General features: G+C 41.6%; 1 protein-coding gene across 4 annotated transcripts in view; it reads left to right on the plus strand.

Annotated features, from left to right (window-relative positions):
- Positions 1–3803: 3803 nt before the first annotated feature.
- The window catches only part of pcgf2 (polycomb group ring finger 2), a 73812-nt gene continuing 64741 nt past the window's right edge, over positions 3804–12874 (plus strand). For 2 of the 4 annotated variants that reach the window (XM_008113185.3, XM_062958120.1), the window contains exon 1: positions 3804–4008. The gene's annotated coding sequence lies outside the window, so the exon portion shown is untranslated. The remainder of the gene's footprint in view (positions 4009–12874) is intronic. The other 2 variants (XM_062958121.1, XM_062958122.1) reach the window with 1 other exon arrangement.

Below are 12874 nucleotides of genomic sequence, written 5' to 3' on the forward strand. Positions count from 1 at the left end.
ATAGATGTGGGCGAAGCTTCAGGAGAGAATGCTTCTGGAGCATGGCCACACAGCTCGGAAAACACACAACAATCCCAATCCAGTTCGACGTTGTTTTAATTGTCATGGGTCGATGCTATAAAATCTTACAGCAACAGAGACTTTAGCCTTCTCTGCCAATGAGTGCAAACTATAATTCCTAGGACTCCAAATAGTCCAAAGTGTGGCAGGGAAACCAAATTTCCAAGAAAGAGCCTTTTTAGGGGGCACCGCCGTCCTAAAACCCACCTGCGAAATGGATTAGACTCTTTTGCGTTTCAAATATTGCCGGTGGGGACCATTTAAAGCCCCCTGATTCCTTCTTCTCACTCAACTTTTCATCTTCTTCCAGGTTTGAAGTTGATATTGTAAAGTCTAGTGTGGTTACAACACACGTCTGGAATGCCGCCCGCCTCTGTTTTAGGTTTCAACATCTTTTCTCCTTGCAAGAAAACCCCGTCCACTGAATACCTCTGTTTTTTCTGCCCTCCGATTTGGATCTGTTTTGGTTTTTTTCCTTCTGCTCTAGTCGTGTTTAGTCTATTTCTTTTACCATTGAATGTGAGCAGACGCGTTAGAATGGGAAGGAAAAGGCTATGTATGTAAAACACTTTGTCAAAGTCCAAAGCCTAAACAGGAAGGTTAAAAAATAGTGTAATGTTTATGTTTTATCCCATATTCTATATGTTTCTTAGAATTACAGGTGACAACTTCTTACTGCAAGATGGATGGTATCCTTGAAGTGACTGCCTTGACCTTGAAGGAGCTGGGGGTGGCGACGGCCGACAGGAAGCTCTGGCGTGGGTTGATCCAAGAGGTCAGGAAGAGTCGGAAGCGACTGAACAAATAAATAACAACAACAAACTTCTTACAGAGAGAGGGGAATGGTGTCAAGTCAGTGCGGGTTTACTCTAGGAAATGGGACTAAAGGGTGCTTCTGCACTGTAGAATTAATGCAGTTTGACAGCACTTGAGCTGCTCAATGCCATGGAATCAGGGGAACTGTCATTCTGTAAGGTCTTTAGACCTCTCTTCCAGAAGGCACCAAACTGGGCACAGCTACAATGAAGAGTGAATGCAACAACAACAACAACAACAACAACAATAACAGCAGCAGCAGCAACAATGTATTCTCGAAGGCTTTCATGGTTGGCATCACCGGGTTGCTGTGGGTTTTCCGGGCTGTATGGCCATATTCCAGAATCATTCTCTCCTGACGTTTCGCCCACATCTATGGCAAGCAGCCTTAGAGGTTGTGAGCTCTGTTGGAAACTAGGCAAGTGGGGTGTATATATCTGTGGAAGGTCCAGGGTGTGAGAAGAACTCTTGTCTGTTGGAGGCAAGTGTAAATGTTGCAATTAATCGCCTTGATTAGCATTACAAAGCCTTGCAGCTTCAAAGCCTGGCTGATTCCAACAACAATAATTGTCTATGGAATTCTGGGATTTGTAGTTTGGCGAAACACCGGCACTTTTTGGCAAGGAAGGTGGAAGAACTTATAAAACGATCACTCTTCTCATTCCATATAACTTTGAGCCATAGGAGTTCAAAGTGGTGTCAAACTGCATTAATTCGAGTGTAGATGCACCCCAGGAGGCTTCAAGGGTAGCAATACCCTTGGTCTGGATCTACACCGCTATATAATCCAGATGGTCAAAGCAGATTATCCCCATTATTTTCTTAGAACTGGATTATATGAGTCCACACTACCATATGATCCAGCTCAAAGTAGATAATCTGGATTTTAGCCTTAGTGGGGAAGCCTTTCCATTAGAAAAAACGACTTCTCGCATTGTAGCCCCCTTGTCATCATCTCCAAAATTAAACCTGGGTCTATGGCCCCTTCTATACTGTCATATAATCCAGATTGCCAAAGCAGATGTTATAGATTTTATATAGTAGTGTAGAAGGGGATCTCAGGGTTCTTCCACACAGCCATACAACCCAGACGATCAAGGTAGATAATCCACAATCTCTGCTTTGAACTGGATTATTTGACTCCATACTCCCATATAATCCAGTTCAATGTGGATTTTATACAGCTGTGTGGAAGGGGTCTCAATCAGCCTCTGGGGCAAAACTCTGTGTGTAGTGGAATTAGATCGATTTGGGGAAAGTATCCCTTCTGGAGTGCATTCTAAAATTATAGAATTGATTCAGCCTGACAGCACTTGAAATGCCCTGGCTCAATGCTATGGAGTTGTGGGAGCTGTAGCATAATAATAATAATAATAATAATAATAATAATAATAATAATAATAATAATAATAATATCCTATCCCTTGTCATGGTTCCACGCAAATCTACCATTTGCCACAACCACAAAGCCCCAAATCCGACTATTTGGCTGGATCTACATTGACCATAGAAATGCATTATTTGGCAATTTAGAGCCCTTCTTATATGGTAAAGACACAAGGAGAGGTGGGAAATATAATAATAATAATAATAATAATAATAATAATAATAATAATAATCATCATCATCATCATCATCTATTGATCTAAATGGCAGATAATAATAATAAAATGTATTACCCGCCTCTCCTTGTGGCTTCAGGTCTTTACCTTTACCTTATAGGAAGGGGCCTAAATTGCCAAATAAATAGTGCATTGGATTGCTGTGAGTTTTCCGGACCGTATGGCCATGTTCCAGAAGCATTCTCTCCTGACGTTCCCCCCACATCTGTGGTAGGCATCCTCAGAGGTTGTGAGGTCTGTTGGAAACTAGGCAAGTGGGATTTATATATTTGTGGAAAGTCCAAGGTGGGAGAAAGAACTCTTGTCTGTTTGAGGCAAGTGTGAATGTTGCAATTGGCCACCTTGATTAGCATTGAATGACCTTGCAGCTCCAGAGTCTGGAGGAAATTCTTTGTTGGGAGGTGTTCGCTAGCCCTGATGGTTTCTTGTCTGGAATTCCCGTTTTCTAAGTGTTCCAGGAAGCAGCCAGACTTTGAAGCTGCAAGGCGATTCAATGCTAATCAAGGGGGCCAATTGCTCTGTTTTCTGAGTGGTGTTCTTTATTTACTGTCCTGATTTTTTTTAATAAAATACTGGCAACCAGATTTTGTCCATTTTCATGGTTTCCTCCTTTCTGTTGACAACAACAATTTATTGATTAGCCAGTTGGCCTTATCAAGCACAGACAATACAAACACAACATACAACATACATCTGGTTCACTTAAAATAAAATACAGATATACAGGTATTTGCCAGCTTGGTGCCAATGTAGCTTAGCCATAGATGTATGCATCAACTTTCTGTTGAAATTGTCCACATGCTTGTTGATTTCAGTGCATTTCTATGGCCGGTGTAGATCCAGCCAAATAGTCGGCTTTGGGGCTTTGTGATTGTGGTCCAAACCTTCTTTGCTTTGTATCTTTCCCATCCTTCCTTCCCATTTAAAAGACCCCAATTTGGGACCCCAAAGACGCCTCCTTTTGTTCTTTTTTTGCCCCCACCAAACCCAACCAAAGTGGCTTCCTTTTTTCAGCCTTTCCCAGTCGAGCTACAGATTATTTTGCCTGATGGATAGATGGAGGGAAGGAGGCTGAGTGGTTTGGGTATTGTCTGCATGCGATGCGTGTCTGGTCTGGAAAAAACCCTACCACCCATTCCCCCCCATGCTATATTCCACCACCTCCTTCTCTCTCCCCAATTAGTAGTATTATGATTATTAGGATTGTAAAAAAAAAAAAAGAAGAAGAAGAAGGGGGGGGGGTCTTCTCTCTTTGGCAAACACCCGACAGAGACAGGATCACGTGAGTCCCCCAAAAAGGGGCGGGGAAAAGAGGAGGGGGGAAGGGCCATTTTGTCTGTCTCCCGGCCCTGGGCTCCTTTTCTCCAGTCCGGCAGCCGGAGGAGGAACGTTTGCGTCTCAAGAGGAGCGATTTCCCCCAAAATTATAATCCGATTTGCAGAAGGGGGTGTGGATCCCTTTAAACCCCCTTTGGCTGCTTCGGCCCCCCCTAGAAAGGACCCGGGATCAGGTAGGGCTCCTTCATTGTGGTCCCCCTTTTTCTTCTCCAAAAGATCTCCTTCGGCTTGGAAAGCGCCTCCCGCCTTGCTCGGCTCCTTCCTTTGTCGCGCCTTCCCTCCTTCTCCTTTTTCTTCCCTTCCCTTCCCCCCTCCAGCCTCGCTGTGTATATTGCTTTCAAGATGGCCGATCCTTTCTCTCTCTTTTCTTTTTCCCTTTCCCCCCCTTCTCTCTCTCACCCTGCCTCCAAATCTCGCTTCTTTTTGGAGAGGTGTCGCCACTCCCCGGCACCTCTCCAAAGATTGGAGATCCTAAAACCTTGCTTACCTTCCAAATTTCCCCCCTCCCTTAACCTTTACATATATTTTGTGACTGGGGAGACTGGGATCTGTGTGTCTGCTTGTGCATTTTTGCCTCCTTTACTATCTCTCCTTCTCTTTGTGTTGCAACTCTCTCTCCTTTTTTTTGGGAACGCTTTGTGCGCAAAGGTTGACTGTTTGGAAAGAAACGAGGGGGGGGGGGCGCATTGGAAGTAAAGCGATCTGGATCATCCAGATGGTTTTGGGTTTGTTTTTTTGACAGCCAGCATGTGCTCTGCTTGGCTCTGAAAGGCTCTGAAAGGAAAGAGGATTATGGTTCGGGTTTGTGCGGTTCTAAAGCGATCCAATTGCCAAGATGTTTTGGTGCGTAAAAACGCGTGCGTAATTCTTCCCAGGGCGCATAGGCCCCATAGTGATGCTTGGATGTAGGTTGTTTCCTTCCTCTGGGGGAATAAACAGGGAATTATGGGCATTGCAATCCTATTTTTAAAAGAAGGGGATCCAGAGAATATGGCGCAGGGTGTGTGTGTAGAAAATACAATGTCTTTTTAGGGAGGAAGAAGAGAAATATCTTGTTTTGTTTTGCCTCGCGTTGAATCCTAAGCATGATGTGTACTTTCTTTCATTCTTTCTTTCTTGGGACCCAGGCTGGAAAGGGTTAATAATTTGATCTTGGGGAAATCTAGAGCAAGCAAAAGGCTTGTGTGTGTGCTTCTGTCATTCCCCAAATCACATGGGAATTGGACTTTCTATATGACCATAGAGGCTGGGAAATGAAAGGGTTGACTTGACAACATTGGCGGTCTCCAAATCTGAAAAGACAAGTAGCCACAGTTATAGTAGTACAGATTTTTTTTGAATGTCACAAAACCTATATTTAGTTCAATGCATCAATGTGAATACAAATAACAAAAAAAAGCATTGCTACTGGCATTGGAATCAAACTGCCTGCAGAGTATGAAATAGTATAATTCTGTGAGTATAATTTTACATTATCTTTGTTATGTATCTTGTATGAGAAGAGAAGTCAATTCATCTTTGAAGAGAAAAATATTCTTTTTACTGTGAATGTAACAGCCCTTTGTTTTACTGTATAGCAATGCTTTTTTGTATTTGTATTCATACTGATGAATTGAACTAAATATAGGTTTAATGACATTCCAAAAAAATTCTGAATCACAATAACAGTGGATACTTGTCTTTGTAGTTCCAGGGAACCCATTTTCTTTTATGGTCTCCAAATCTGCAGTATTTAGTGTGTCGGGTCTGAGGGATTTTGTGGAGAAGGGGCTTTTGTGTAAAAGCTTTGAAGGATCTTGTGGGAAAGGGGCTTGGAAAGAGCCTGGAAATATTTAGGGTAGCCTGTCATGAAAGGAAGCGAAGCTGTGAATGCAAGAACAGATGTAATAATGGGAAAGCCAGCTTGCTTACACCTTTTCCCCCCTCCTCCTCCTCCTGGTTTTGATCACCCTCTCCTTCTTCCCTTCCTTGGCTTTTGTCTTATCCTGGTTTGTTTTAAGGACCCTGTGTGGTTATTTATTTACATCCTATCTGCTGTTCATTCTCTCATGAAAAGTGAAAAAAAGTCATTGAAACTCTGGTGGGAGTGGGTGGCTATTTCTATCCCTCTCCATTTAAACTGGCCCCTTCTCAACCTGTGGGTTCTCAGGTGTTTTGGCCTACAACTCCCAGAAATCCCAGTCAGTTTACTAGCTATTGGGATTTCTTGGAGTTGAAAACCAAAATATCTAGGGACCTACAGGTTGAGAACCACAAGTTTAAATGGAGAGGGATAGAAATAGACCACCCACTCCCAACAATGCTTTAATGACTTTGGGCTCTTCCACACATTATCTGCTTTGAACTGGAATATATACCAGTGTGGACCCAGGGCCCTTCCACACAGTCATATAACCCAGAACATCAAGGCAGAAAATCCCACAATATCTGCCTTGAACTGGGTTAACTGATGGGAGTGGGTGAGCTATTGCTATCCCGCTCCATTTAAACCAGTGGTTCTCAACCTGGGGTCCCCAGATGTTTTTAGCTTTCATCTCCCAGAGATCTTAACAACTGGTAAATTGTCTGGGATTTATGGGAGTTGTAGGCCAAAACATCTGGGGACCCCAGGTTGAGAACCACTGGTTTAAACTGTGATAGTAGTTTATCCAACCAACTCTGGCCCCTTCTACACTGCTATGTAAAATCCAGATTATCTGTATTGAACTGGATTATATGGCAGTGTAGACGCATGTAATCCAGTTCAGAGCAGATAATGTGGATTATCTGCTTTGATAATCTGGATTATATGGTAGTGTAGAAGGGGCCCAACTCTAAACCAAACTGTGGCTCCTCTTGTCTTCCTTGTAATATTCTATTTTTCCCCATAAATTATTCTCCATTAGAAAAAACAGCAGTCCCTGGAATATATTCTCAATATCTGTACAATTGCAGAAAGGCAAGAAGTGCTGCCCTATCTCTGACCTTGGCCAACACGGGGCCCCTTCCACACAGCTGAATAAAATTCCACATTTTCTGCTTTGAACTGGAATATATGGCAGTGTAGACTCGGGGTTCTTCCACACAGCTGATATGACTCAGAATATCAAGGCAGAATAACCCACAATATTTGCTTTGAACTGGAATATCTCAGTCCACACTGCCATATATTCCAGTTCAAAGAAGATGTGTGGAAGGGGCTTCAGATAACCCAGTTCAAAGCAGATATTGTGGGATTGTCTTGATATTCTGGGTTATATGGCTGTGTGAAAGGGCCCTTTGTATCTCAAATGTTAGTTTTGATAGGGGGAAACCCTCAGTTTCCCCCTATCAGCTCTAGTTGTTGGGATGTAGAACATATACCATCTAATATTTGTCACCCATAGAAAACAAGGACAACCCTATCTGAGGTCCCTTCCACACAGCCGTATAACCCAGAATATCAAGGCAGATAATCCACAATATCTACTTTGAACTGGAATATCTGAGTCCACTGCCAGATAATCCAGTTCCATGTGGATTTTATACAGCTGTTTGGAAGGGGCCCGAGGTCTCTCCTACACTGCCAGATAACATCCAGATTATCTGAACTAGATATATGGCAGTTTGGACTCATATAATGCAGTGCAATGCAGATCATGTGGATTATGTGCTTCAATAATCTGAATGATATGGCTGTGCAGATCCAGCAGAATGCCTCTTTTACACAGTCCTATATCCCAGAATCTGATCCCAGATTATCTTCTTATCCCATATTATATGGCAGTGGAGACTCATATAATCCATTTCAAAGCAGGAAATCTGGGATCAGATCCTGGGACATAGGGCAGTGTAGATCAAGCCTAAGAAACCAGGACCCCTTCTACACAGCTGAATACAATCCCACATTATCGGCTTTGAACTGGAATATAAAACAGCTGTGGACTCAGATAATCATGTTCAAAGCCAATATTGTGGGATTTTCTGCCTTGATAGTCTCTGTGATATGGTTGTGTGGAAGGGCCCTAGGGCCCCTTCTAGTTTTCCATATAAAGTCCAGATTATTTGCTTTGAACTGGATTATGTGGCATTGTAGACTCATATGATACAGTTCAACTTAGATACTGTGAACTATCTGCTCTGACAATTGGGATTATATGGCAGTGTAGAAGGGGCCTAGAATGAATGCAGTCCATTCAGTGCAATTTTCTGAATCAGCACCCCAAATAAACCCAAGAACATACCTAAAAATGAAGACACTTCAGAATTTTTTGTTTGGGCTATACAACTATTTAATTATAATTTAATTATAATGATAATTTAATTATAATTAAAGTAGATAATCTGCACTGGCAAGAATTGGGAAGGGGGGCACTTTTTCTAGGCTCTAGACTACAGGGTTCCCTCTCAGGCCCCTTTTACATTGCCATATCTGATTTGAACTGAATTTTATGAGTCTACACTGCCATATAATCCAGTTCAAAGCAGACAATTGCATTTTATATGGCAGTGTAGATCCAGCCTCATATAATCCAGTTCAAGGCAGATAATGTTGATTATTTGCTTGGATAATCTGGGTTATATGACAGTGTAGAAGGAAACACAAAGATCCTTTCCCCCACAACTGTATAAAATCCTACATTATCTGCTTTGTACTGGGTTATATGGTGGTGTCGACTCAGATAACCCAGTTCAAAGCAGATATTGTGGATTTTCTGCCTTGATATGCTGGGTTATATGGCAGTGTAGAAGGGGCCACAGAGAAAAAGGACAGTATCTGCTGTGAACTAGATTATATGAGCTCACACTGCCATATAATCCAGTTCAAAGCAGATAATTGGGTTTTATATGGCAGTGTAGGTGGGGCCTTAGGCTCTAATGTGGAAGGAAGAAAATATTGCTGCTTTCTCAGGCCCTTTCCATACAGCTGAATACAACCCCATGTTATCTTCTTTGAACTGGAATATATGGCAGTGTGGAGTCAGGATCCTTCCACACAGCCCTATATCCCAGAATATTAAGGCAGAAAATCCCACATTATCTGAGTGTGGACTGAGATAACCCAGTTCAAAGCAGATATTATGGAATTTTCTGTCTTGATATTCTGAGTTATATGACTGTGTATAAAATTCACATTGAACTGGATTATATGGCAGTGTGGACTCAGATAACCCAGTTCTAAGCAGATATTGTGTATTATCTGCCTTGATATTCTGGGATATAGAGCTGTGTGGAAGGGCCCCCAGATTATCAAAGCAGAAAATCCCACAATATCTGCTTTGAACTGAGTTACCTAAGTCCACACTGTCATAGATTCCAGTTCAAAGCAGATAATGTGGGATTTTATTCAGATGTGTGGAAGTGGCCTCAGTAGTTTTATCAGAGGAACAGCCATTGTCCGTATTCTAAAATGCAAGGAAAGTAACAACTCCTGTGTCTCCTTTGTCAATATAACAATATATAATACACATATTATGCTATACCAATAATATAATATATTGTATATACCTATAATATTGATAATATTATAATGTAATACAATATAATAATAATACACTATTATAATTGTATATTTATAGTACATGTAATATTACTAATAATATTGCAATATAGTGGTATAGTACAATATAGTAATATATAATGCTTATATTGTGCAGTGTCAATAATATAATATATTGTATGCACATATAACTTGTAAACCACCCTGAGTTCCCTTATGGGTGAGAAAGGCGGGATATAAATGTCGCTAATAATAATAATAAAAATAACTCACATCACTCAATTACAGCGCAATGATTCCACTTTTTAACTCTCATGGTTCCATAATATGGAATTCTGGAAGGTACGGTTTAGGGGAAGGGACTTTGGGTGGCTCAGGCAAAGCGTTGCAGTGCTTCACCAAGGACAAATCTCTGACAAAGTGGGATGACAGCGCTGTAATGGTGTGGTGTGGAAGGACCCTTGGGGCTTGAAGAAACCTGAAAATGAGTCCTGCGTTTCTCACTCTCGATTTAGAGACAGGAGATCACAGTAAGCCTTTCCAGATCCTCTTCTAGAACATTGGGTGGGACGAGGACGCATTTCCCAGAGAACCTTAAAAACAAAGGGAGATCCAGTATTTCTGTGAGCCTGAAATTAACTATAATTGAGGCTTAATCCCCCCTTAAGGGACAAGGAGAGGTCTCTGGTTTCGACTAGCCACCCACTTGCCTCTTTTCAGCTTGCAAAAGACGCGCTTTGTTGTGGTTCTCCAAAACCTCTTTGTTTGCCCGACTCCACAGTCTGTGATTTATATTCTTGAAAGCAACTCCCTTTACTTTCGAAAGGACTTGCTTCCAGGTCTGTATTGCCTGGGATTGCGTTGGATAATAAATTCCCTTCAGCAGGTAGCGGGGCAAGAAACGAAAAGGGTCGATTTGGTCAGAAGTTGGGGGAAAATAAGGGCGCGCCTCCCTCGTGTTGTTGTTTGTTGTGCGCCTTGGAGCAGTTTCCGATTTTCTTGGCAAGATCTACCCAGGGGTGGGTTGCTTTTGCCTGGAGGCTGAGAGAGTGTGACTTTCCCAAAGCGATCCAGGGGTTTTTCATGGTTTGCCGGGTCTCCAAACCATTGAGGTTGATCTCTTTTGGAACCAAATCATTCTGCGTGGATGGGATTGCGATTTGTCGCAGCCCTATAGTTTATCAGAAAGTTTGTTGGACCTCTATAATCTATACTATAGATATGGGGAAAAGGATAGGTATGAGAAGTCTCCCACAAAGCTGTTCTCATAGTTCTCATAGCATTGTGCCTTGTTGGGCTGCATCTTCTACCATTCCCCAGATAGAAATGATGGAATTTTGTTTTGGTGTCTTGGATTTTATGCCTGTTCCTGGGCTTCTTTGTGGTGCTGATTCAGGAAATTACATTTGGATAGACTGCCTGAGCTCTAGTTTCGCAGATATGGTTGTGATTTTCTATAGGCGATATGTTCTGTACCTCAAAAACTAGAGCTGATAGGGGGAAAGTGGTGGCATTTTTTTGGAATCGGCAGGTTAGAGATACCTAGAAACAAGGTTAACATTTCGGGTGCCAAAATGTGTGTTGGCCAGTGAATGATCAAATAATAATAATAATAATAATAATATAACTTAGCACATTATTATTATTATTATTATTATTATTATTATTATTATTATTATTTAGCCGGAGCATAATAATAATGATAATAATGATAATAATTATTACTATGTATGTATCCATTAGAATTAGAGAGAGACTTAAGAATACCTAAAAAAGAGGATTGGGGAAAGAAATGAAAGCAGAAGGGGCAGCCTTTCTGGTTTGGCTTTTAGAGATAAAAAAAACTGGGATAGGGGTTTAAGAGATCCAGGTTAAAATCCTGCTCGGGCCATAAAAACCCACTGGGTGACTTAAGTCACTTGGGGCTCTTCCACACTCCCTATATCCCAAAATATCAAGGCAGAAAATCCCACAATATCTGCTTTGAACTGGGTTATCTGAGTCCATACTGCCATATATTCCAGTTCAAAGCAGATAATGTGGGATTTTCTGCCTTGATATTCTGGGATATAGGGCTGCGTGGAAGGGCCCATTCTCTCAGTCTCAGAGGAAGGCAAGAACAAACCTCTTCTGAACAAATCTGGCCAAGAAAAGCCTCTGATAGCTTCATTTCATGGGCACATTCTCAAGCCATATGGGATCCCTCAAAGTCGGAAACCATTTAGCGGGAGGACCAAGTCCTTTTCCAATCCAACATTACATCCTTATATATATATATATACACACACACACACACACACACACACTCTTCTAAACCCTACAGTTACTTAGCATTGCCTTTCAAAATCAGAAGCGTATAGACTGCCGACTTCCTTTTATTTTTCCTAGGAGGGTTCAGTGACAGCCAAAGCCTTCCCATTTCTTCCTGCTTGATCGCTTTAGGATTGGTAATTCCTGGAAAGGAGTCCCTTTGGGTTCACTTCTGCCCCAGAAAAACCACATTTTTTGTAAGTCGGAGATGACTTGAAAGGCACACAAACAACAGCAACAAGACTCAGTTCCCAATCTGGCTTTCATTTGAATAGGTGTCCATATGGGAAGGTCTTTAAGGGCTGCCTTTTCCATTGTTCTTGCCACTGGTTTGAAATGATTTTGGATTGCTTTAAAGTATTGATGCTTGAAGGTGGGGAGGTTGCAATGCTTCTGTAATGTTGAGGTCTTTGTGATCCTTCCTTGGGAAAGAAAGGCAGGGTATAAGTCAAAGCAATGGGTGATCCACATTATCTGCTTTGAAACAACTGAATAAAATCCCACATTATCTGCTTTGAACTGGAATATATGGCAGTGTGGACTCAGGGCCCTTCCATACAGCCCTATATCCCAGAATAGAGGCAGAAAATTCCACATTATCTGAGTGTGGACTCAGATAACCCAGTTCAAAGCAGATATTGTGGGATTTTCTGCCTTGATATTCTGAGATATAGGGCTGTATGGAAGGGCCCTCAGCCTGAGAAGAAGAAAAGCTGCATTTATTGAATTGCTAATGCTTTACCCTAGAGGTCTAATCAAAAGCTCTCTTGAACTCATTAAGATTTACTTTCATGTAAAAGATATTTCTATGTGTGTTATGTGAGTGTGGAGTCATTACATTAAGGGCCCTTTCACACAGCTATATAACCCAGAATATCAAGACAGATAATCCACAATATCTGCTTTGAACTGAGTTATCTGAGTCCACACTGCCATATAATCCAGTTCAATGTGGATTTTATACAGCCATCTGGAAGGAGGCCCAAACAGGCCCTATATCCCAGGATCTGATCCCACATTTTCTGTTTATCCCAGATTACCTGGCATGATTTTTGTTCCTGGGTTATAAATGTTGTTTCCTAATTGGTTATATCATAAAATAATAGAAAAAGTTTATTAAGCTGCAAAAACATTGTTTTTGCAGGACATCCTGCAGCACATTTTCCCATAGTTTTTCAATGAATGCTTCATAGAGTCTCAACCAATTCACAATTAAACAGGAAGTGACACTTTCAAATTAGGAACATTTCCCCCCCCCCCCCCCCCCCCAA

The sequence above is a fragment of the Anolis carolinensis genome, chromosome 6 (genome assembly GCF_035594765.1).
Source record: "Anolis carolinensis isolate JA03-04 chromosome 6, rAnoCar3.1.pri, whole genome shotgun sequence".
Lineage (NCBI taxonomy): Eukaryota > Metazoa > Chordata > Lepidosauria > Squamata > Dactyloidae > Anolis > Anolis carolinensis.